The 23,299-nt window shown below is 39.3% G+C and overlaps 1 protein-coding gene across 1 annotated transcript in view; it reads right to left on the reverse strand.

The window, feature by feature from the left end:
• Window positions 1–23,299, reverse strand: part of SPATA9 (spermatogenesis associated 9) — a 62,559-nt gene that overhangs the window by 38,415 nt on the left and 845 nt on the right. The window lies entirely within an intron of this gene.

The raw sequence follows: 23,299 nt of genomic DNA on the forward strand, positions 1-23,299 counted from the left end.
AGGCTGAGACAGGAGGATCATTTGAGCCTAGGAGGTTGAGGCTGCAGTGAGCTGTGATTGTGCCATTGCACTCCAGTCTGGGAGACAGAGCGAGAGACCCTGACTCAAAAAGAAAAAAAAAAAGTTTTAACTGGAATGAGATGAGAATTTGGTAGGGCTTTAATTGCTGAAAAAGGCTATTCATTTATTACCTAGAGGCAACAGCAAACTATAAAATCTACCTGAGGTTTCAAGGATGGGAGTAGAGCTAGTGAGCTGGAATAAACTGACTGTGCAAGTATGACGGTCAGCAGAAGAAAAAGAGGATTGCTTCCAGCATGTACTCTGCTCAGTTTAACTCCATTAATAAAGATCACACAACAACTACTATTTACTGAGCATCTATTTTTGCCAGGCTGAGTTTCTGCTGGGTATATTTCACTGAATGAACAAGATGTATTTACATCTAGAATGGTGTTTCATAATGATTGGAACCAGGCTAACCTGAGTTCATACACTATCTCTGCTACTTAAAAAATGTGACACATTATTCAACTCTTGGACCCTCAGTTTCCTCATCTATACAATGGATAAATGGATAGATAGATAAATGGATAAGTGATGCCTTCTTCACAGGGTTATTATAAAGAGTAAATGAGATAATGTATGTAGAGTTATACAGTGCATGGTATACAGTGAGCACTTGATAAATGGTATCAAGAATTATGAACCTCATGATCTTAGTGTAGTGACCTGACAAAAATAATACATTGGAAAAATGTAGCAGGCACTAGCATGCAAGACAGATTGAGGGTAACTAGGAGTGGGGAGAAAAATTAGTAATATCTAGTAACAAAATGAGATTAAAGTGGTAGCCATAGGAACGAAACAGAAGGGACACATATTGGGAAATTTGAGAGGAAAATGAACAGAAGAGAAAACTGCTTAGATACATATAATAAATAAATAAATGTGGAAGAAGAGTCAAAGGCTGCTTATATTTTTAAAGTGGAAATAGGAGAAATATAGAAATTGGCAGAGTAAGTAAGTTTAGTGGGAAGAAACATTTGTTTTGCTATATTTTGAGTTTAAGAGACTGTGGGACTTCCAAGTACAAATATCTTATAGATATTTGGAAAGTCATTGATTTAATCATTCAGCTAACATTTCTTGAGAGCCTAATCTGTGTTAAACACCATGCTAGGCCCTAGTGAAAGCAATCGAGTAAAACACTGGAGTTTGAATGGGACTTTGGGCCAGACAGAAAGATTTGGGGCCTTCAACATAGGGCTGGCCACTGGAACCATACATACTACTCAGTTTTCTATGAAGACTATCAAGAAGGGAAGACTTCTGGGACTTTTAACAGTAAGGAAGCCTGAAGGAATGGTCAAAAGGGTAAGAATTAAACCAGAATCTAATGTTTTAATTATTTTTATATGAAATCCTAATCACCTATGGTTTATAAATATTTAATTAGGTCAATAAAGCAGTTTCATAATAGCTCTTCATATTTAAATTTTTGAATAATTGTAGATACACAAAAAGTTGCAAATATAGTAGAGGTTCCATTTACCCTTCATCCAGCTTCCCCCAATAGCTATGACTTACATAACTACAGTACAGTAGCAAAACCAGGAACTTGACATTGGTATAATCCACTGACTTTATTCAGATTTCACTAGTTGTACATGTTTTCACTCATATGTATGTGCGAGTATAGTTCTAAGCCAGGGCGTCATATATAGAAATTCATATGATCTTTCATCTTTGTCAAAACATTTTCTTTTTCTTCACTCAGTCACTTACATAATGTGAAGAATCCACAGCACAATAATTTTTTAAAATAATCTTTATAGTTTACTGATACTCTCTAATGCTGAAACAAAAAAGTATAGCAATAATCATAAATATTTTTACAATATTTAATTAACAAGGAACTTGTATATATTTTACACTATTAAATATATTGGGTCCGATTCTCCTGAGACCTTCAGCCAGTCACTCACTGTTCCCAAAGGTCTTTATCGGTAAGATGTGAGTTATGATTTCTAAAATCCTTTGTAACTGGAATTCTGTAATTCTAGAATCCTAATTCCTAGATCACTTGGTCTTTTGATATAAAGCAGAAATTTGTAGCAGCTGCATTAATTCTTTTGAGTCAGGGTCAATCTCTTACCTTATCAGGCTAGTGGCTAGTGGGACACAGTTAATCACTGACTTGTAGTAAAGAACGCTCTGCTAGTTTGGAGGATTTAACATGGCTCCTACAAGTGGCTGCTTCTTCAAGAAGGTTTGTATACCTTTGGTAATGAGAAAATAGATTAATTAGTAACTGTTCTAACAAAAATAACTTCTATTTTTTGGAATAAAAATATCTGCCATACTATTTTTAATAACATTTTTGGCCAGGCACAGTGGCTCATGCCTGTAATCCCAGCACGTTGGGAAGCCAAGGCAGGCAGATTGCTTGGGCACAGGAGTTCAAGACTAGCCTGGGAAACACAGCAAAATCTCATCTCTGCAAAAATTTTTTCTTAATTAGCCAGGAGCAGTAGCACACGCCTGTAGTCCCAATTGAGGCGGAAGGATTGCCTGAGACCAGGAGGTTGAGGCTTCAGTGAGCTATGATCACTGCCACTGCACTCCAGCCTGGGTAACAGAGTAAGACCCGACTCAAATAAATAAAAATTAAAAAAAAATTAACTGTAACATTATGCATCTTTTCTATTGGCAGCATACAGTATATTAGCATTGAGTTTCATTCCTACTCAATTAAATCAAAATCTGTGATACTCTGATCTGAGCTACACAAGGGGGAAGCATAGTCTATTTAGGAAGAAAATAGAATTAGGCTAGTTGTCAAGAAAATTATTTAAAAACTGGATCCCCTTCCCCAAAAGATCGATGATTACTTTTATGAAAATAGTAAAAGTTTTCGTGCTTGGGCAAAATGTTAGATGATCCCTCTATGTAAGATCAGTGTCAGAGTAGATATTTGCAGGCTGAGAAAACGGAACTTTTTGAAAGTTGCTAGAAGATGTAAACTTTCTACAACAGTTGCATTAGAAACCTTGACAGACTCCATATGTTTTACATATAGAAGGCAACACACAGCAATAGTAAAGCTAGATTTCTAATTCAGTGATACTCTAGGAAAGAAAAAAAAGCAACAATAGTGGACTAAACTTACTTTTACTGAATTAAAGTTAATAGGGTACATTTAAATCCCTAAAGAGTTGTTCAGTAGCATGTTCCATTTAAACTGTACTAGTAGTTCCATTTCATAGTACCTAGATTCTCTCCAGGGGAGACTTAAGAACATATAGGACTTGTTTTAAGTTGAGAGAGTTGGGGGGGTGAGAGAAAGGGGTTGGGGGGGACAGAGAAAAAGAGAGAGAACTTTCTTTCCAAGAGGTGTAAAACATGACACAATAAAACCCAGGTGTTTTTTTAAAAATTGTAGTAAAACTAGCACACGCACACACACACACACACACACACACACACACACACACACACACGCATTCATACTTTTTATATTATCTTCAAATTTTTGGCAGAGAACCTCAGCATACCCTGGGGCTCTAGAACTAGTTTGCTCTCATATTTAAGAATAAGTATCCAACTTGTAAATACTCATCAGGGGATAGAAACCACATGGACACCATTTGCTGAGTGCTCCTGACCACAGCAGTGGGAGGGAGGGCTGAATATTACCCAAACAAAACAAAACAACCTTGAACAATATATGAAATAATTGAATAATTTTATGTCTACAGGGTTTTAATTTTTATGAAACTGTCTTAGTGCAAAAGAAATACATGTTCATTATTCTGTAAGTTTCAAATAAGCAAATCCTCAATTTACAGACACTGAGAGGTATTTCCCCTACCACCTAGCTGCCGAGGAACAGAAATGAGATAAGAACCAAGTTTATCTGACTCAAAAATGTACTGCTCTTAGAAATATTCTATGCTACTATCTACAAATCACTCCTACATTGTTATTTATTCATGTTTGAGACAAGATCTCACTCTGTTACCTAGGCTGGAGTGCAGTGGTATGGTCATGACTCTTCACAGCCTCAACCTCCTGGGCTCAGGTGATCCTTCCACCTCAGCCTTCTGATTAGTGGTAACTACAGGTGTGTGCCACCAGGCTCGGCTAATTTCTTAATTTTTTTTTGGTGGAGACAAGGTCTCACTATGTTGCCCAGGCTTGTCTCGAACTCCTGGGCTCAAGTGATTCTCCCGCCTTGGCCTCCCAAACTGCTGGTATTACAGGTGTGAGCCACTGCATCAGACCTCCCATATCTTTAATTAGGTAGACAGAGAAGAAGTTCTACTGGGCAGCATTCTGCACTTTGCTGCTATATATTGCATTCAGTTCTTTAAAATTTACTATAAAGTACCATTTGTATTATATCTAATGCCATTTCATTTGATCAAATCAAATTGTGTTTGAATATTTACTATTCTTTTGGTAAAGTTAAAATTAAGTATAAATAGAGGAAAACAGCATTCCTAACATATTTAACAAAGGGCTAAAATTCTCGCTTCATACAGGATTCATAGAATACATGAACATGCCAAATTGGGGAAAATGGCAAAGAACATATATAGGCAATCAATGGAGTCCTCCATTTCCTTAACAGATTGTTTTAAATGTCTACCAGGTACCCTGAATTGTACTATGTGTTAGGAACAGAGTGAAGAAGTATTTATTGACTTCATGCCATATTGTTTTAAAAAATGGTTTATTTAGTATAATTTTATTCTTCAAAAAAATGTATGCATGTCTACATAAAAATATCTGGGAGAATATATGTCAAGTGGTTATCAATGGGTGTTTGGATTTGTTTATTTGAAATTTATAAAGTAATGAACATGTTTTTTTTGGTAATAAATAGTTTCATAAAAGTTAAAAACCGATAGATATAACATTATTCAATTGTTTCATGTATTGTTCAGGTTTTTTCTAATTAAAAAAAAAAAAAAAAAAGCCCAAGGATGGTATTTCAAGAAAGTGAAAGTTCTGCAAACCCTTGAAAAAACTGAGGAGTGTCCTTCAGATGGGGCAGTACAAAGGCTGTTGGTGACCTTGAAACAGCAGAGTGACTGGGATGGTGGGATGAAATCAGTTTGTAGTAAGTTAAGAAAAGGGTGGCATGTGAGAAAGAAAGACTAATTTGTGAATAACCTTCAAGAAGTTTGGCTTAATTATTAGAATTAATGGAGGGCTTTAGCAGAGTTGTGAAGGTAAAAATCTATATCTAAAATCAATTGTCAATTGTATTTTTATATACCAATAATACAGGAGTAGAAGAGGAAACAGGAAATAGAGGCCCTTTATATAATAATAACATCTAAAGAGATCATATATGTAGGAATAAAACATTATTGAAAAACATTAACAAAGACTTACACAAATGAAGAGGTAGACCACGTTGATGAATTGTAAGACTGAATCCCAAATTTATTTATAGCATTAATGTACTTCCGTTTAAATATCAACTGCTTTTTTTTCAGTGAGATTTGACAATCTGATTTTTTTTTTTTTTTTGAGTTGGAGTCTCACTCTGTAGCCCAGACTGGAGTGCAGTGGCCGCTCCTGGCCACCGCAGCCTCGACCTGCTGGGCTCCAGCGATCCTTCCACCTCAGCCTTCCAAGTAGCTGGAATTACAGGCACGTGCTACCACACCCGACTGATTTTTTTTTTGATTTATTGTAGAGATGAGGTCTCACTGCCCAGGCGGGTCTCAAACCCGCGGACTCAAGCAATCCACTCACCTCAGCCTCCTAAAGGCGCGGGATTACAGGCTGAGCCACCGAGCCCGGCTGACAATCTGATTTTTAAAATTACATAAGATTGCAAAGGGCCAAGGCAAGAACACTTGAAAAAATTGAAATAAGTAAGATAGCATGTACTGACAAGATAACCAAGTAGACGAAGGTCAGGCCAGAAGTGGTGGCTCACACCTCTAATCCCAGAACTTTGGGAGGCCGAGGTGAGAGGATTGCCTGAGCCCAGCCTAGACAACATGATAAGACCTCGTCTCTACAATAAATCAAAAAATTAGGTGGGTGTGATGGTGTGAGCCTGTAGTCCCAGCTACACAGGAGGCTGAGGCAGAAGGATCATCTGAGTCCAGCAGGTTGAGGCTGTGGTAGACGTTGTTGTGCCAGTGCACTCCAGCCTGAGTGACAGAGTGAGACTCTGACTCAAAAAAACAAAACAAAACAAAACAAATTATAAAAGTTCAGGTGCCATCCATATATGGGTACTTAACATATGAAATAGAAGACACTGCAGAGCAATAGAGAAAGGATACTCTTTCAAAAAAATTTGAACAACTGAATATCCATATGGAGAAAAAATAAAACTGCACTGCTATTTTGCACTATATACAAAAATTATTTGTAGGCAGATTTGAAAACCTACAGGTGAAAGGCAAAATATAAAGTTTCTGAGAATAACAGAAAAAAATTATGATCTCAGGGTAAGGAACACTTTTTATACAAGACAGAAAAAGTCCTATCTGTAAAGAAAAATGCTGATAAATTTGACTACATTAAACTGAAGAATTTCAGTTTATCAAGACAAAGAAAGTAAAAAGATAAGCTACCGAGTGGGAAGACATTTGTAGCAGACATAACTAACAAAGGACTATAGTCTAGAACAGAGAAAGAATTCATTCAGCTCAAGAAATGAAGATCATCCAGTGTAAACATGGATAGAGGATTTCAACAGAAACCTCATTTAAAAAAAAAATGCAGCCGGGCTCGATGGCTCAGCCTGTAATCCCGCACCTTTGGGAGGCTGAGGTGAGCGGATTGCCTGAGCCCACGGGTTCGAGACCCGCCTGGGCAGCAAGACCTCATCTCTACAATAAATCAAAAAAATCAGCCGGGTGTGGTAGCGCATGCCTGTAATTCCGGCTACTTGGAAGGCTGAGGCGGAAGGATCGCCGGAGCCCAGCAGGTCGAGGCTGCGGTGGCCGGGAGCGGCCACTGCACTGCAGTATGGGGGACAGAGTGAGACTCCAACTCAAAAAAAAAAAAAAATCCAAATGGCCAATAAAATCAACTTTATCATTTTCAGGGAAATGCAAATTGAAATCACAATGACTTACTTCCCATCAGAACTGGCAAAAATTCAAAGGTGTAAAAATAACAAGATGGTTACTTGGGTGAGGATGCAAATAACAGAATTACTTACATACTATGGGTACAGTATAGATTGGAGCTACTACTTTGGAAAGTTGTCTGGCATTATCTCATAAAATTAAATATATGCATATCCTATGATGTAACAATTTCAAGCCTACATTACACTGTAGAGAAAATTGTGTACATAGGTGCATGTATCAGCATTTTCGCAGTAGCACTGTTTATGGTAGCCAAAAACAGAAAACAACACACATATTCATCAACAATAGAATGGATAAATCATGGTACCTTCATGTATTAGAAGTCTATACAGCAATGAAAATGAATGAACTGCTGCTACATGCAACAATATGGATGAAAGTTCTGTACATAACACTGAACAAAGGAAGCGTGACACAAAAAAATACACATGCCATGCTATATCAAGTTCAAAAACAAGCAACTATATTGTCTAGGATTGCATATGTGAGAAGTGTATTGATATACTTAAGCTAAATAATTGAGGACTGTTTAATAAAAGGTGTGGGCTGAGTTTAGGAAAAGCTATGAGGAAGGGTACATGTCCTTTAGGAAAAGCTGCAAGGACTCATACTGGCCAAAGCCATAACCATCACTAGACCTAAAGGGGTAAGAAAGGAAGTTGCACCAAGAGGTTAGTTTCACAGAACTGTGTGGCCTTTGGTTGATGTGGTGGTTAATTTTATGTGCCAGTTTAGCTGGGTCACGGTGCCCATATATTTGGTTGAGTGTTAATCTGGTTATCTCTGTGAACAACTGGATTTTTGGATGAAATTAACATTTAAATTAGTAGACTTTAAGTAAAGCAGATTACCCTCCATGATGTGGGTAGGTCTCACCGAATTAGTTGAAGGCCTTAACAGAGTAAAAACTGATCTTCCAGCAGAAATTCTGCCAGGAGACTGCCTTTGGACTCAAACTGTAACTCTTCCATAGGTTTCTAGTCTGCCAACCTGCCTACAGATTTTGGATTTATTGAGTCTCCACATGCGTGAGCCAATTTCTTAAAATAAATATCTCGATAGATAGATAGATAGATAGATAGATAGATAGATAGATAGATAGATCTCCTATTGGCTCTCTTTCTCAGTTGGTGACAAAGCCAGCCTAAAAAGCTGGCGACAAAAGAGCACTTTGTGACACTGCAGGGGAGGAGCCAGGGAAGGAAAATATCCTGTCTTACTCTGTTCCTCTGATCTCCCCATCAACTAAACCCAACTAGAAGCCAGAGACCAAAGGATTCTGTGGATATAGTTCATGCAGGCAGTCTTCTTAGTGTACAGAGAAGGATGGAGAAGAGAGAAGAGTGGGTCTGGAGGGGCAAAGAAAGAGTTAAACCCACAGAGAAAGGGTGGACTATGATTATCAGAAAATTCAGAAGGGTGGTTACTTCTAGACAGATGAGGAGGTTGATTTAGAAGGGACGTATGGGACAGAGTTACTTCCTTGATCTGAATGATACTTAAGTGGGTATTTGTTTTAAAATTATTCATTAAACTATACATTCATGTTTTATGTCTTTTGTATATTTCATAATTTAAAAGTTTAAAGAAGAAAATGATGCTGAAAAATTAAGAACTTTTGTGATATTTGAATTCTAAAAGTCATAATAATTTTCCAGGTGAGCAAGTCTGTAGCATTTAAAACATCATATATTTAAAACACTGGAAAGCCGGGCTCGGTGGCTCAGCCTGTAATCCCGTGCCTTTGGGAGGCTGAGGTGAGTGGATTGCCTAAGCCCACGGGTTCGAGACCCGCCTGGGCAGCGAGACCTCGTCTCTACAATAAATCAAAAAATCAGCCGGGCGTGGTAGCGCATGCCTGTAATTCCGGCTACTTGGAAGGCTGAGGCGGAAGGATCTCCAGAGCCCAACAGGCCGAGGCTGCGGTGGCCAGGAGTGGCCACTGCACTCCAGTCTGGGCAACAGAGTGAGACTCCAACTCAAAAAATAATAATAATAATAAATAAATAAACACTGGAAAATATTTATAGACCAGTATACAAGTCCTAACAAGTGAAAGAATTAAATAATGCAGAACTAAAAGATATTTTCTCTCTTTCCTTCTCTTCTCTTTCCTTCTTTCTTTTTTTTTTCCTTCTTTCTCCTTTTCTTCCCTCCCTCCCTTCCATGTTGCCATCTTTCTTTTTTATAAGTTTCTTCTATTCAGATGAGGACAAAAGAATAGCATCTAGAGATCTGGATACATTTAAATGAGAACAGTGAAGAGCAGTAGAGAAGAAAAGCCGAAGACATGGGAGAAGAAAGGGGAGATGGATGGAGTGCAGCCCATCAGAAGGGACAGCTCACACAGCACTGCCAGAGGGATACACCTCAATAAGATACGGCGTTCTTACTTCACTAGGACTTACTGCAAAAAAGAAAAGGACAGATGCGGCAGCATGTTTTATGCCATTTGTCAGCTTAGTTGTGGGAAACTGAGAGGCGTTCCCCAGCTGATGCTTCCTTTTTCTCTGTGACACAAAACATGAGGCTGCAGGAAGAGATATCAAAGTTAGACACAGGAAAATGAGAAGGCTTGAATCAGCTTGGGGGAACATGAGCATTGGTTTATCAGGCAGTACCAAATACCCGATGGAAGTTGAAGATCATGAATTTCTACTGCTGTCAATCTGCACAATTTTATGATTTTCTACAGTACTATTTTACAACCCAGATATATCGGAAAATCAGATACCCAGGTTCATCCAGGGTTGAGGTTTTGGACTGAAAGACAATAGAACAAGGGATGTGAGGATAGGGACAGGAGATGTGCCATGAAATCACAAATGCACAGAAAAGAAGTGAAGACAGAAGAGGACTAGCAGAGAAGGGGACAGTGAAAGGATCAAGAGTTGGGAGATCCCATAAGAGCAGGAGTAAGGACCAAATGGGTGGTAGAAACAGGACAGAAGGTTGCTTGGCAAAGTTGTCATATTTTGATTGTCTTTAGATGTGGTGCTGTTGCAGGCAGTGAGAATACCTAGGATCTGGTCCTAGGAAAGAGAAACGAAAGAGAGTGAAGGCAAAGGTCACCAAAGATGAAGAAGCTGAGATGTTGAAAGAGAGTTCATGCAGACATCAGGATCATGGACATATCTGTAGTCAAGAGAAAGACAGAGATCTAGATATTGAGCATTTAATAAACAATGTGTGTTGTGGGGGTGAGTGAGGTGGTTGACTTGGAGGTCGGGAGAGGGAGTGAGGAGTATAGTAAACATCTCCCTTGGATCTCAGAAGAACAGAAGTGCTTCAGAAGGATGGAGGAGTAATGGTCTGGCTTCCCCTCTCTATCCCATTTGGAATTCTCGAAGGTGAACTAGAGGTTTGGCAGGAGCAAAGTATGGGTAACCTAGATGACTAGGATAAGTTCTAGTTGGATCTATAATACGCGCAACAGGGAATGGGCCAAGGTAGGTTAAACTGGCTGTAAAGTTTTCAGGAAGAATTCATCCTAGAAATGTACTGATACTGGGTAGTAGGCAGTATCGGTAGCTTAGATGCCCAGGTTGACTTTGGAAGACTTCAAGTTTTTAGGTCACTACTTGATATGAGAATCTAATAGTAAAAAACACATATGCATTACATGTGATTATTTACACATCTGATCAGAGAATTACACGATTCCTTTGAAGAACCATCAGAGGGTGGCTCTGTGATGTGGCTACTGGATAATCTTCATAGTGCCATCACACAGATAGTCACGGGTCTTTCCTAAATGACTGAATCTGCCAATCAGAAGAAAAAACTTTAAAAATCTGGTCAAGGCATAAATTGACTTAACACAGTTTACTCTGGAAAATAATGTCTCTCTATGACAATTCATTGTTGCATAATTCTAATAAAAATGTTTATATATGCAAAATGTCCTCAGAATCAAAATGACCTATATCTTAGTTGCTTTATAAATGTCTGCTGAACTAAAAGGAAAATAACAGACTTTTCATGTAGTCTTTTCTACAGAGGGAGGATAGTGTTGACCACATATGCTAAGTTTCTAGCCCCTTTGATGGTTGCCTTTCTCATTACAAATGAGAAAAACTGGTATTCTAGTTTACATACTGGCCTCTTGTGCATGGGCTTGGCACAGGCCTAGTCCTCTGAGTGTGATCAGTCCCTGGCACCTTGACAAAATAAAGTTTCTGGACTTGCAAAACTGAGGAATGAGCTTTGGAAAATGTGACTTAACCAGCAATGTCACTCTGAGACCAGCCTGAGTGGTCCAGCTGGCCTCTCCCTATGACATTTCTAGCTTGATTGTTTAGAACAACGACTCTATTTAGATCAATTTGACTTCCTGCAATAAAAATCTTTTAGACCACGATGAGGATTGTTAGCAAAACATTGTTTTAATCATACTTAATGCCAGAGGACTGAGTGATTTATTAGATCATAGTGAGTTAATAAAAGACACTGGCTGAAAACTTCTAACTCTGGAGTCTAGCACAGACAGTTACTAATAGTGTACAATTTGTGACTGTTCATGGGTAGTGGCCTAGAAACAGACTGTTCCATTTCAAGGCTATGGCTAGTGAGTACCAAAATGCTTGTACTGAAGCAAAAATGAAGCAAAGTAAACTCTGCTTTTTTTTGGTCTGTTTTGTTTTGTTTGTATTACATTATACTCCATTGCCTCTTGTGTCACACTGGGGCTGCACATTTCTGTGTGTCTCATTCTTTTTACTCATAGATAGACGTGTAGACTTTTCCCACAGTTTTGAAGAGTTAGACATAATAATCAGTAACAACAAAACTTTTTCAATATAACATACATTCCATAACAATTACTGATTATTCATTTGTTTCTCTTCATCTACAAGAAAAGATAGTTTCTCACTTACTCATTCAACAAAATGTCATTTCCTGCCAGATTTCACTAGAAGGAAAGTCTTCTAGCCTCTCAGAATTAAAGTCCTTCTTATGATTTGCCAGTTTCTATAGAAGTAAACCAAGGCATGTGAAAGAAAGTCGCTGTATAAACATGGCACATTCTTTAGTTTTACCTGGTGGCAATTTAATCTTTATTTTTTATATTAAATCAACGAGGATATGCTGTGACTTAAAGGCAGACTTTAAGACTTTGAGCAGACTTTGAAGAAATCTGGGCTTGCAGTACTCTACTTAGGCTGCAACCTGGGTGGGCGTTTAGAACAGAGCGTGCTGGAGGGTTTGTTCAGGCCCTCTATTTGGGGAAATTTCAGTGGAAAGGTTTGGGAAACTTGCCTCTGGGACCAGTACAGAAGCACCCTTGCTTTAGTGTCTATACTTATCATTTCACTGAGAAGTTTAAATGTGTGTCTGTGTGTGTGTGTGTGTGTGTGTGTGTGTGTGTGTGTGTGTGTGTGTGTGTGTGTTTTGTGTTTGTTTTTCTTGAGACAGAGTCACTCTGTTGCCCTGGCTGGAGTGCAGTGGCATGATCCCAACTCACCACCGCCTCTACCACTTGGGATCAGATGATCCTTCCACCTCAGCCTCTTGAGTAGCCAGGACTACAGTGCATGTCTCCACATCTGGGTAATTTTTGTATTTTTTGTACAGATGAAGTTTTGCTATGTTGCCCAGGCTGGTCTTGAACTCCTGGGCTCAAGGGATTCTCCTGCCTCAGTCTCCCAAAGTGCTGGGATTCCAGGCGAGAGCCACCGTGGTCTGCTTAAATATTTTTTTAATAGAGATGGAGATTGCCTTTGTCCTAGCCTGATCCTAAAGCTGGGAGGAGCTTGTAATACCAGAACGTCTTAAAGAAGAACATTGAACAAGCTTCTTCATCAGCAGAACGAGTATTGGCCTTGTAGGAATCATGACAGTTACTGATTGGGAAGGGGATTTGGATCTGGCTACTGGGGAAGGGAACTGGCAGTATAGCTAGAGAGATGGTCATAATGACACAAGTCCAGATGTCTTAATTTGAGGGCAAAAGAGGAGATAATATCAATCAAGGAACTGAAGTCCCAGCTTCATATTTCAAAATTTTCATGGAACTCTAAAGAGGAACATCTGATTCTGCTGAAAGACAGCATAAAAAAAAAAAAAAAAAAGAGGAACATGAAGGTCAGAGTCAGTAAGAATGTGTCCAAGGGAGTCTCAGGAGAAGGTGACAGGCAAGGAAGAAACGAAGTGAGAAAATGTCCTTAAGATAAGCCGAAATTGTTAAATGCCTCAGCTAGGTGATCTGTTCCATTGTCAGAAGGACTATCCACCAAGGATGCAAGCTTCATATAGAATGGCATCAGCAGGACTTTCCAAAAAAAAAGGAAAGAGAGCTCTAAGAAAATGTCAATTACTGCTCTCTGTAAAATAGAGTTTTCAACTGTAGACAGGACTGTAGCATCAGAAGTGAAAAGTTATAAACACATCACAAAAAATAAGGATAAACCATATTGTGTGAAGGCAGAAGATGTCAGGGAATGACTTGTGATCACTTTTGAATGAAAAAGGAGAACATTCCGAAGCGTGTTTGTGAAATGTCTCTACTGGGCTAGTGGCCAGTGGTTGGCCAGAGCAGAAACGCATGTATCCCAACACCGCAGAAAAAAGGAGCACAAGAGATGGGGAAGACTTCAGAGGAACTTACCATTGTACGTTGCACACCATTTAGTACAGGTAGAGCAAAAGGCAGGTTATAGATATAGTGAAAAAATTTTTAATGAATTAGAGTCCTTTGAAAAGAAGCTATATCAGCAAAGTATTATACCATTTAAAACTAGCATCTGGCCAAGCGTGGTGGCTCACACATGTAATTCCAGCACTTTGAGAGGCAGAGACAAGAGGATTGCCTAAGCCCAGGAGTTTAACACCAGACTGGGCAACATAGCAAGATCTCATTTCTACAAAAAAAAAATTAGCCAGGCACGGTGGCACATACCTGTAGTCCCAACTACTTGGAAGGCTGAGACAGAAGGATCACCTGAGCCAAGGATGTCAAGGCTGCGGTGAGCTGTGCACATGCCACTGCACTCCAGCCTGGGTGACAGAGTGAGAGCTTGACTCAAAAAAAAAAAAAAATAGCACTAACATCGAATATTTCTGTATGTCTACAAATGGAAAATGTCACCAAAAGTAGTATGCATAAATAAATGACACACATTCAGTGGTGCTTGATAACAATACTTGTATTTATGAATATATTCCTGGAGGGGTATTTTATTTTTCAAAATGGTCTTACAGCTTTTCAAGTGCTAAATAACAGAACAGGCATGTCAAGGGTCAAACAACCAGACATCTTCGAAGTTCAACCTTTTGAAAAATGCTGGTAGACACAGGCAGTCCTGATTCAAAGGAACATATGTTCTGATAGTTTTAAGTAACATTATAGCTGTAAAATAGAACAGTTGTTTGAAAAACCACAGGGCACAGTGATGAAGGGGGTGGAGAGTTCAAAGAAACAAATGTGTTAGACCTTTTCTGAAAGAACTCAAGGGAGTTGGATTTTGCATGTACGTAACACTCTGGATTTTCATTTTGACTTCTCCAGACAAAACTGATGACATTGCAGCCCTGCAATATCTCGCACCTGTAATCCCAGCACTTTGGGAGGCTGAGACAAGAGGACTGCCTGAGCCCAGGAGTTTGAGACCAGCCTAGGCAGCATAGCAAGACCTCATCTCTACAAAAAATAAAAATAAAAAAATAGCCAGGTATGGTGGCACATACCTGTAGTCCCAGCTTCTTGGAAGGATCACTCAGGTGATCCTTCTGCCTGCAATGTGGAAGATATTCACAGCTGAGAAAACTGTAGCTTACTTCTCTGGGAAGAATCACCCAAGTCATAAGTCAAATCAACTTTCCTTATGACTGACTGAATGATTACTGACCCTGGTAAGTGACTTTGCTTAGGTTATTCTACATGAAGCATGTGCAGACTTTGTTGTTCTTGCTGTTTTTTAAGCTAATCTTGAATTTTATGATTTTTGTGTAAATATGCAAGCTTTATTTCTCATTTGATTAGTTTGGTTTTTGTTTTGTTTTGTTTTGTTTTGAGTTGGAGTCTCACTCCATCGCTCAGGCTGGAATGCAGTGGCATGCTCATGGCCACCCCAGCATCTACCTGCTGGGCTCCGGCAATCCTTCTGCCTCAGCCTTCCAAGTAACTGGAACTACAGGCATGCACTATGATGTCCAGTTAATTTTTTATTTATTTTTTTAATTTAGAAATGAGGGCGCACCATGTTGTCCAGGCTGGTCTTGAACCCCCAGGTTCAGGCAATCCTCTTACCTTGGCCTCCAAAGTGCTGGGATTACAGGCTTGAGCTACTGCGCCCAGTCCATTAGATTAGTTAAAACAGTACAAACATATTTCTCACTGAGTCAATTTCTAGGCAAGTAGGTCTGCAGTTTATCTGTGCTGTCTTCCCCGGTCTCCTCTTTGTTTACTATCTCACAGCCTTCCTTACCCCAGCTGCCAGTCCCAGTGCCCTGTTCTGCTTCCTGGAGGCCCCAGCTTCACTGTGATTTTCTAAGCTTGTCTCCAGGTCACAGCCCAAAGCACCAGCCAGCAATCTCCAAATATTTTGTTTGTTTTTGAGTCAGGGTCTCTGTCGTCCAGGATGGAGTGCAGGGGTGCAATCACAGCTCACTGTAGCCTCAATTTCCCGGACTCAGAGCAATTCTTCCACTTCAACCTCCCGAGTAGCTGGGACTACAGGCACACACCACCATACCTGACTAATGTTTAAATTATTTTTTGTAGAGACGAGAGTCTGGCTGTATTGCCCAAGCTAATCTTGAACTCCTGTGTTCAAGCAATCCTCCTGCCTTATCCTCCCAAATTGCTGGGATTACAGGCAGGAGCCACCGTGCCCGGCCTCCAAACTTTTTTGACTGAGCACTCCACCAGCAAAAATTTTGAGCATATCTCCAAGAGCTCTCTGCGTGCTTATATTACTATGTTAATATATTATGATTGCAATAAAACATACTGAAATAGAAAATTTTCAATGGACAAGATAAAGATCAAGTCATATTTTAAATAATTTCAAAATGTATTAATCATAATACAAAAAGCATCTTTCTCTAAAATGTTATTGTTAATAAAGCTTTTTTCGGGTGAAGGATAATTGAATATGCTTCATTACTTTTTAAGCCTTGGCTTTTGCTTTGTGATACAGCAATGCAGATGTCTGGTTTTATGTTCAGTTTTTTAATGGCTTTCCAAGAAGAGCTCACAGAGATCTTTGGAATTTACTGGAAGAACTGCTTCATTAGCTGGGTTATCAAATCATGATTCTTATTTTTCAGTCTCATCACTCATTATTCAAAGGTTTTGCTAGAAATCTGATGAATGCATTTCTATCTTGCCTAATGTTACTTATCCGTTTCTGAAACAAATCAGAAGCTGGTGTATATTTTTAACACTTGGCCTCAAAATCAACTGAAATTATATTTGTAAAACCTTTAAGGGAGTTAGAAAATTCTATAAGATACAAGAATTTTTATAGGTTAGATGCATTTTTTTATCACAAAAATTACAAAATGAAGGAAATATTTGCAAACATCCACATAACATAGTGGGTAAGGGCATAGATCCTGAGGCCAGTCGTTTGGGTTGAAATCCCAGATCTCCTCCTCACTAGTTGGGTAGCTGTGGGCAATTTACTTAACCTCTTTGTGCCCTGATTTTCTCTCCAGTAAATTGGGATAGTTTTAGAACCTACTCCATAGAATGCTGTGAGAATTAAATAAGTTGATATTTATAAAGCACTTAATATCATACCTGGCACATAGTAAGCCTATTTAATTATATAAGGAATTATGGAGCTAAGTGTGGTGGTGCACACCTGTAGTCCCAGGTACTCAGGAGACTGAGGCAGGAGAATCACCTGAGACCAGGAATTCAAGTCCAGCCTGGGCAACATAGCAAGACCCTGTATCTTAAAAAAAAAAATATGGGAAGAATTTTCATGCCCAGCTGCTGGGAGTATAACAGGTATATCCACATTTCAAATCAGTTGGTGGATATTAGCTACCAAAGTTAGACATACACATACCCTGTGACCTAGTAAACCCACAAATATACTATATTTTAAAGAAAGAATGGTCCTGGCAGCTTTGTTTATAACAGGCAAAAACTATAAATACCCACATGTCTGTCTACAATGGAATGAATAAATACATGTTGTATATATTTCCACTGGATGCTATTTAGCAAAGAGGAGAAAAAGGAACAAATCTTAGCTATATCAACAAGGCTGAATCTTATAAAGAATGATGGGTACAAGAACCAAGGCCCAAACACAGTATGGCCCCCCTTCAAAAAAGTCCAGAAAGAAGCCAAACCAAAATATTTGCTTAGAAATGCACATATAGGTAGTAAGTAAAGAAAATAAATAAATAATCACCACAAAAGTCAGGTTCATTATTGTCTCTGGAGAAAAGGACTAGGGCATCACATGCATGTACACACATGACAAGCCTTTGCACAAGTCCTGATAATGCTCTAGTTTTTGACCCAAGAGATTTTATGTTATAATTATTTTATTAGATTATGTGCATAACTTTTTTTGCACATTTTTGCATATGTGTCATATTTCACAATTAAGCATTTTTAAATTGCTATAAAATTTGTTTCCACAAAACAAACAACATTGATAACATCCTAAGTGTTGTGTATTCTGGAATACATAATATTCTGGAATGCATTCTTTTCTAGAATAAACTGCCTATGAGATATGCCGTGAATGAATTTCATGTGGTCGCTCTCACTGTAACTTTAACTTGGAATTCTTTTCTTTTTAAAAAAAAAATGTTTTTAGTCGAAACAATTAAGCCATCAGTGGTTTTACTTAAGTTTTGCATAAAACATGCTTTTTATTTTTTAAAAGTTAGTTATTGTTTACAGTATTGTCAAAAGATGTAGAAGAGAAAAATATATCTTTTCCACGATAGCTTTTCTTTAGTGGGTCACGAAAAAGTCATTTTGAAATGTATTTCATTATTGAAACACAATGGGGTAAATACTACACTGAAACAGAATCTATCAAAAAACATGGAGTGGAACATATTAAAAACATCTGTGCTTTCAGTTTAGCCTTATTGTAAGCGTCCTGCATTGTGTAACTTGTTCCAATACATATGCCATTGGGTGTTTAGCAAAGCTTTATGTGCATATTCTCAGAGTATTTGCTGACAAAGGAATGCAGTTGTTTTTGCCCATTTGTGTTCCATGTATCATCTCAGATATTTTTATTTTGGCAAGAAGAAACCTATTTCCTTAATGGTGTGTTGCATTTTAACTTTCTTTTTTAGAAAGCTCAGAGGAACCTTTTTAGCATCTGTTATTAGTGACTTTTCTTTAAAGCACTGACTTGAATAGCACATCACTTAAACATGCCAGAAACATTGTTGAGTTTGCCTCCAGAGTTTGAATGTTTACTTTTTAAATTGTGATCCGTTCTGAATATCATTCTCTGAATAACTATCATATGCACTTAGAGTGAAGTCAGTGTTAGCAAGCGTGAATGTAAATTCTTAATGGAAAACAATGTCCTTTATAATCAAATGTTGTGGCCAACTTCCTGTCAAGTCTGATTTGTCACTGTTTTTTTTTTTTTTTTGCCTTGTAATGTGGCTCCGAAAGAGTGTCAGAAATGTCAGCGTGGCCGGTTGTGTTGACCTGTTCTTGCATTTTTAACACTGTCTCCATTGGTCCATGCTGTAACAGTGACTTTACTTAATTGTCATCCATAAATCCCCTTAGTTAGATGCAAAAGCTGCAACACGTGACAATATAGTAAAAGTGAACAAAGGAGAGAGCCTTCCCTCCCTCCCAAACCACCCTCCTATAGCCTGCCCCTACTCAATACCCCACATGCCTGCCTACTTACTGATCAAGTGGGGGTGCCAGCACCCATCTTCATATTAAATATTAGTCACGCTTCATTTCTTTCTACCCCCCTTTTTTTTCTGGTGAAAAAAGGTATGTGTTTGTGACTACCAGTTTAAATACTTTATTCTAGAATTTCAGGGGTCAGCTTATGCATTTCACGTTGGAGACCCTACCTCTAGATAGCTTGTCTTAAATTTTTATTTTTATACGAGGGCCACTGCAGCCTCCACCTGCCGGGCTCAGTTAATCCTTCCTCCTCAGCCTTCCAAGTGACTGGAACCACAGGCGTACACCACCATGCCTGGCTAATGTTTTTGATTTATTGTAGAGACCAGGTCTCACCAAGTTGCCTAGGCTGGTCTCAAATACCTGGACTCAGGCAATCCTCTCACCTCTGCCTCCCAAAGTGCTGAGATTACAGGTGTGAGCCAACATGCCCAGCTTAAATTTTTTTACTTTTAACCTTAGAAGCTCTCTATTTTTAATGAAAATAAACATGAAATGCTAATATTTTTAAAAGATGACCAAAAGACCACTCTGATTCACTTTAAGATGAGCGTGGCAGAACTCATCTCTTGGCTTCCTCTTTTTCCCCCTCAGTTTTCAGGTCACCTAGAATATTCCTCTCTGGAAATTGAGTTTCCTTAAAACGTGGTAAGGAAACATCTGTGCCAAGCCTAACTCTCCAGGCCTGCCCTCACCAGCACTTATTTCCTCTCCAGTCATTAAAAGCTGATACGTGAATACTCATGATCTGGGGACCAGTACTAGCTCACTGAGTTACCTCACATGGACCTTAGGCTACATCTGATTCAGGGATAAGAACATCTAACTGAGTAAGTATGAAATGGTGGCATTTCAGCCACTAAAATAGGAAAACATTGCTTGGGCTGGAAGCCATTCCTGTGTGTTCCCAAGTGACCTCGGGGTTAGAGGACATAAGATAATCTACTTTCTTAGCACTCTGGCAAAATAATATATACGTTTTTAAAATGTGCTCAGGAGGAGGATGACAACTATAGAAACCAAATAAAACATTAAACTGAAAGTGAAATAACTTTTAAAAGATGGTCTCAAGATTATGTAAAGATTATGCAAAGATCTTTAAGCTATCAGAAAATGGACCATCTGGGAGATTCTATTAGCCAAGATAAGTAACACTAGCTGCTGTGATAAGTGACCTCAAAATGTCTGGCTGCATTCACTAAAGATCTATTTCTCACTCATATCACAGTATGGTACCTTCTGTGAGGAGGCCCTGATGTACTCAGGCATTCAGGGACTGCTTTCACACAGCAGTGCTAATATCAGACACAAGGCTCTAAGGTTCACCTGGTGCCATCGAGTTGGATGAAGACAGAAGGACAAAGGAGAGTGGACAAGGCATACCTTCTCTTGACTGCCCAGTGGGAATCAGATCTCACTGGGGAGAACGAATCATGTGGCCCTACCAATATGCACAACTTTTGGGAAGTGTAGCTTATCTATCTTGGAAAAGAAAATGCATTTGGTAAGCATCTAGCCAGGCTTTGTCACATATACATAAGGGACTGGGGTGAGCCCAGGAATTCCCAATCTACAATTTGAGTGTCACCAGGTCTGACTCTGGAAAACTCTTGGAAGCTTCCACCACTCTTTTTTTGGCCTGCAGGTAATATAGGAGCCTGCATGCCAGCACCAACTTCACCCATTGCTGTTCCTTGAACAAGCCATGCCGTTCCATGTCTCCACAACTTTGCATGTGATATCTGTCCAGTTCTTTTCAATATCCCTTCCCTTCCAACCTCCTCATCCTCCAAATCTAACAAACGCTTCCTCACCTTTTAAGATCTGGGACAACGTTTACCTCCTCTCTGAACTTCTGATGACACAAAAGGCAGGTCATCTTCCTGACATTTACAGAACTTTACCCTCTGCTTTGTAACTTCCTCTATTGCTGAATGCACACGCCTGTATCATAACTATTTTAGGAACCAGTGTGTTTTCATAAGGATCAAGTGTGTTCATATTCACAATCTAGTGACCATTAATTGATCACTGAGCAGTTAACAGAAGATGAGCTTCTCCACTCTCTTTTGTGCTTCTGTCTACCAAGGGCAAGTCCTGGTCTTATGGATTTTAATATCTCCCATGTCTACCCAGCATGACTCACATATGCAATAATTGAGGAAAAAACGAATGCCTTCTCCCTTGCTGTCACTTCCCAGTTGTAACATCTCTGGTGTCTTTTTTGTTTTGTTTTTGTATTTTGAAATATTGTAGTAAAAAAACAAATAATAGGTTGGGCACAGTGGCTCATGCCTGTAATCCCAGCACTCTGGAAGGCCAAGACAGGAGGATCAGTTGAGTGCAGGAGTTTGAGACCAGCTTAGGCAACACATCAAGAATTTGCTGCTACAAAAATTTTAAAAAATTAGTTGAGCGTGGTGGCACATGCCCACAGTCCCAACTACTTGGAAGGCTGAGGTGGATAGACTACCTAAACCCAGGAGGTTGAGGCTGTGGTGAGGGGTGATCACCACTTTACTCCAGCCTGAGAAACAGAGTGAGACTGACTCAAAAAATAAATAACAGCAACAACAATAAAAAAACCAAACAAAATTTGCCATCTTAACCATTTTCTAGTGTTCAGTACAGTAGTGTTAACTATATGCATCTTGTGCAACAGAACTCTCTTTTTAATCACGCAAGACTAAAACTCTATTGAATAATTACCCGTTTCCCCTCTCCCCAGTCCCTGGTGACCATTATTCTACTTCCTGCTTCTAAGAGTTTGACTACTTTAGATATCTCATGTAAGCAAAATCACTTTTTGGGATTTGTGACTGACCTGTTTCACTTAGCACAATGTCCCTAAGGTTCATCCATGTTGTAGTGTGTAACAGGACTTTTTTTTTTTTTGAGTCGGAGTTTCATTCTGTCGCCCAGGCTGCAGTGCAGTGGCAAGCTCACGGCCATCGCAGCCTCGACTGCTGGTCTCAAATGATCCTTCCGCCCCAGCTTTCCAAATAGCTAGAACCACAGGCACGCACCATCACTCCCAGTTAATCTTTTGATTTATTGTAGAGACAAGGTCTTGTCATATTGCCCAGGCTAGTCTCGAATCCCTGGGTTCAGGCAATCCTCTCGCCTCCGCCACCCAAAGTGCCGGGATTAGAGTCCTGAGCCACTGAGCCCCGCGTGGACAAGATTTTTTTTAAAGCTGATTAATATTGCATTGCATGTCTATATCACATTTTCTTTATCCATCCACCCATTCTAGTGACTTTTTGACTTATGGGTTACTGGAGCAGATTGATGAGAATGGATATTTTCTATGAACCCAAGAGAAAAGGTGATTCCATACACTTGAATTTTTCAGTATGGCTTATGTTCTAGAAACTAAAAGAGAAATTATACTAAACGCAAAGAAAAATTAGATGAAAAAAAAAACCCAGTGACTCCTATTATATCCTATATGAGCACCAGAAACTATTAAACAGATTTCAACGGAGCAACAAGGGCCCACATAATACAGGGCTGTTGACATTCCAGAAACCTCTTATTCTGGTCTTTTTACTGCCCTACTCGGCCCTCAAAATAGTTCTGTTGAGAAAAGAAACAGCCCAATTTTAAAATAGGGCAAAATAAATAAATAAAAGGATAAGGCAGAACTCTTCCAACATAGAGCACTGTGCTTGTATGAATTTTAATGTTGCATGGAGGAATCTAGCCCCAGAGTAACCCCGGCCCTTCTTGGTATTAGTAAGAGGATCCAGCGTTCATTTGTTCTGAGGTAGTTGAGGCCCTTTGAGGACACTCATAACCTTTACTTCAGCGCGTTACCATGAAGGATCTTAAGTATCCTTGCATTCACATGATCGTTATCTTTCCCCTTGGTCTGTGGAGCTATTATTAAACATGTAGCCATAACGTCTACAGAAAAATCTCCAAGCGAACTGGCATTTAGGCCACCACCACGTTAAACCCCTATACGTAACTTCCTTTAAAAACGATCCCACCAAAAATCCCAGCCCTTAAGATCCTGCAGTTTTCGGTAAGATATGCCAAATATAGCTCGAAATGGTAAATAATCCCGCAACAGCGACATTAACAAATTAATTGGTGTGTGAACAAAGAGACCTTTCTGCAGCCGCATGAATGTTGCCTTTATTTTTTCTCTCCAGTATGATTTTTAGAGAACAGCTGTAGCGCATGTTGACAAATGACAAAGCGGCAGACGTGGTCAGACACTTTCGGTCAAGGCCAAGAGGGGGGAAAAATCGGGCGGCGGAGCCAGAAGCGGGCTCTTCGCCCTCACCTCCCCCCT

This window comes from Carlito syrichta, unplaced genomic scaffold (assembly GCF_000164805.1).
Source record: "Carlito syrichta isolate Samal-C Ts95f unplaced genomic scaffold, Tarsius_syrichta-2.0.1 Scaffold6706, whole genome shotgun sequence".
Classification (NCBI taxonomy): domain Eukaryota; kingdom Metazoa; phylum Chordata; class Mammalia; order Primates; family Tarsiidae; genus Carlito; species Carlito syrichta.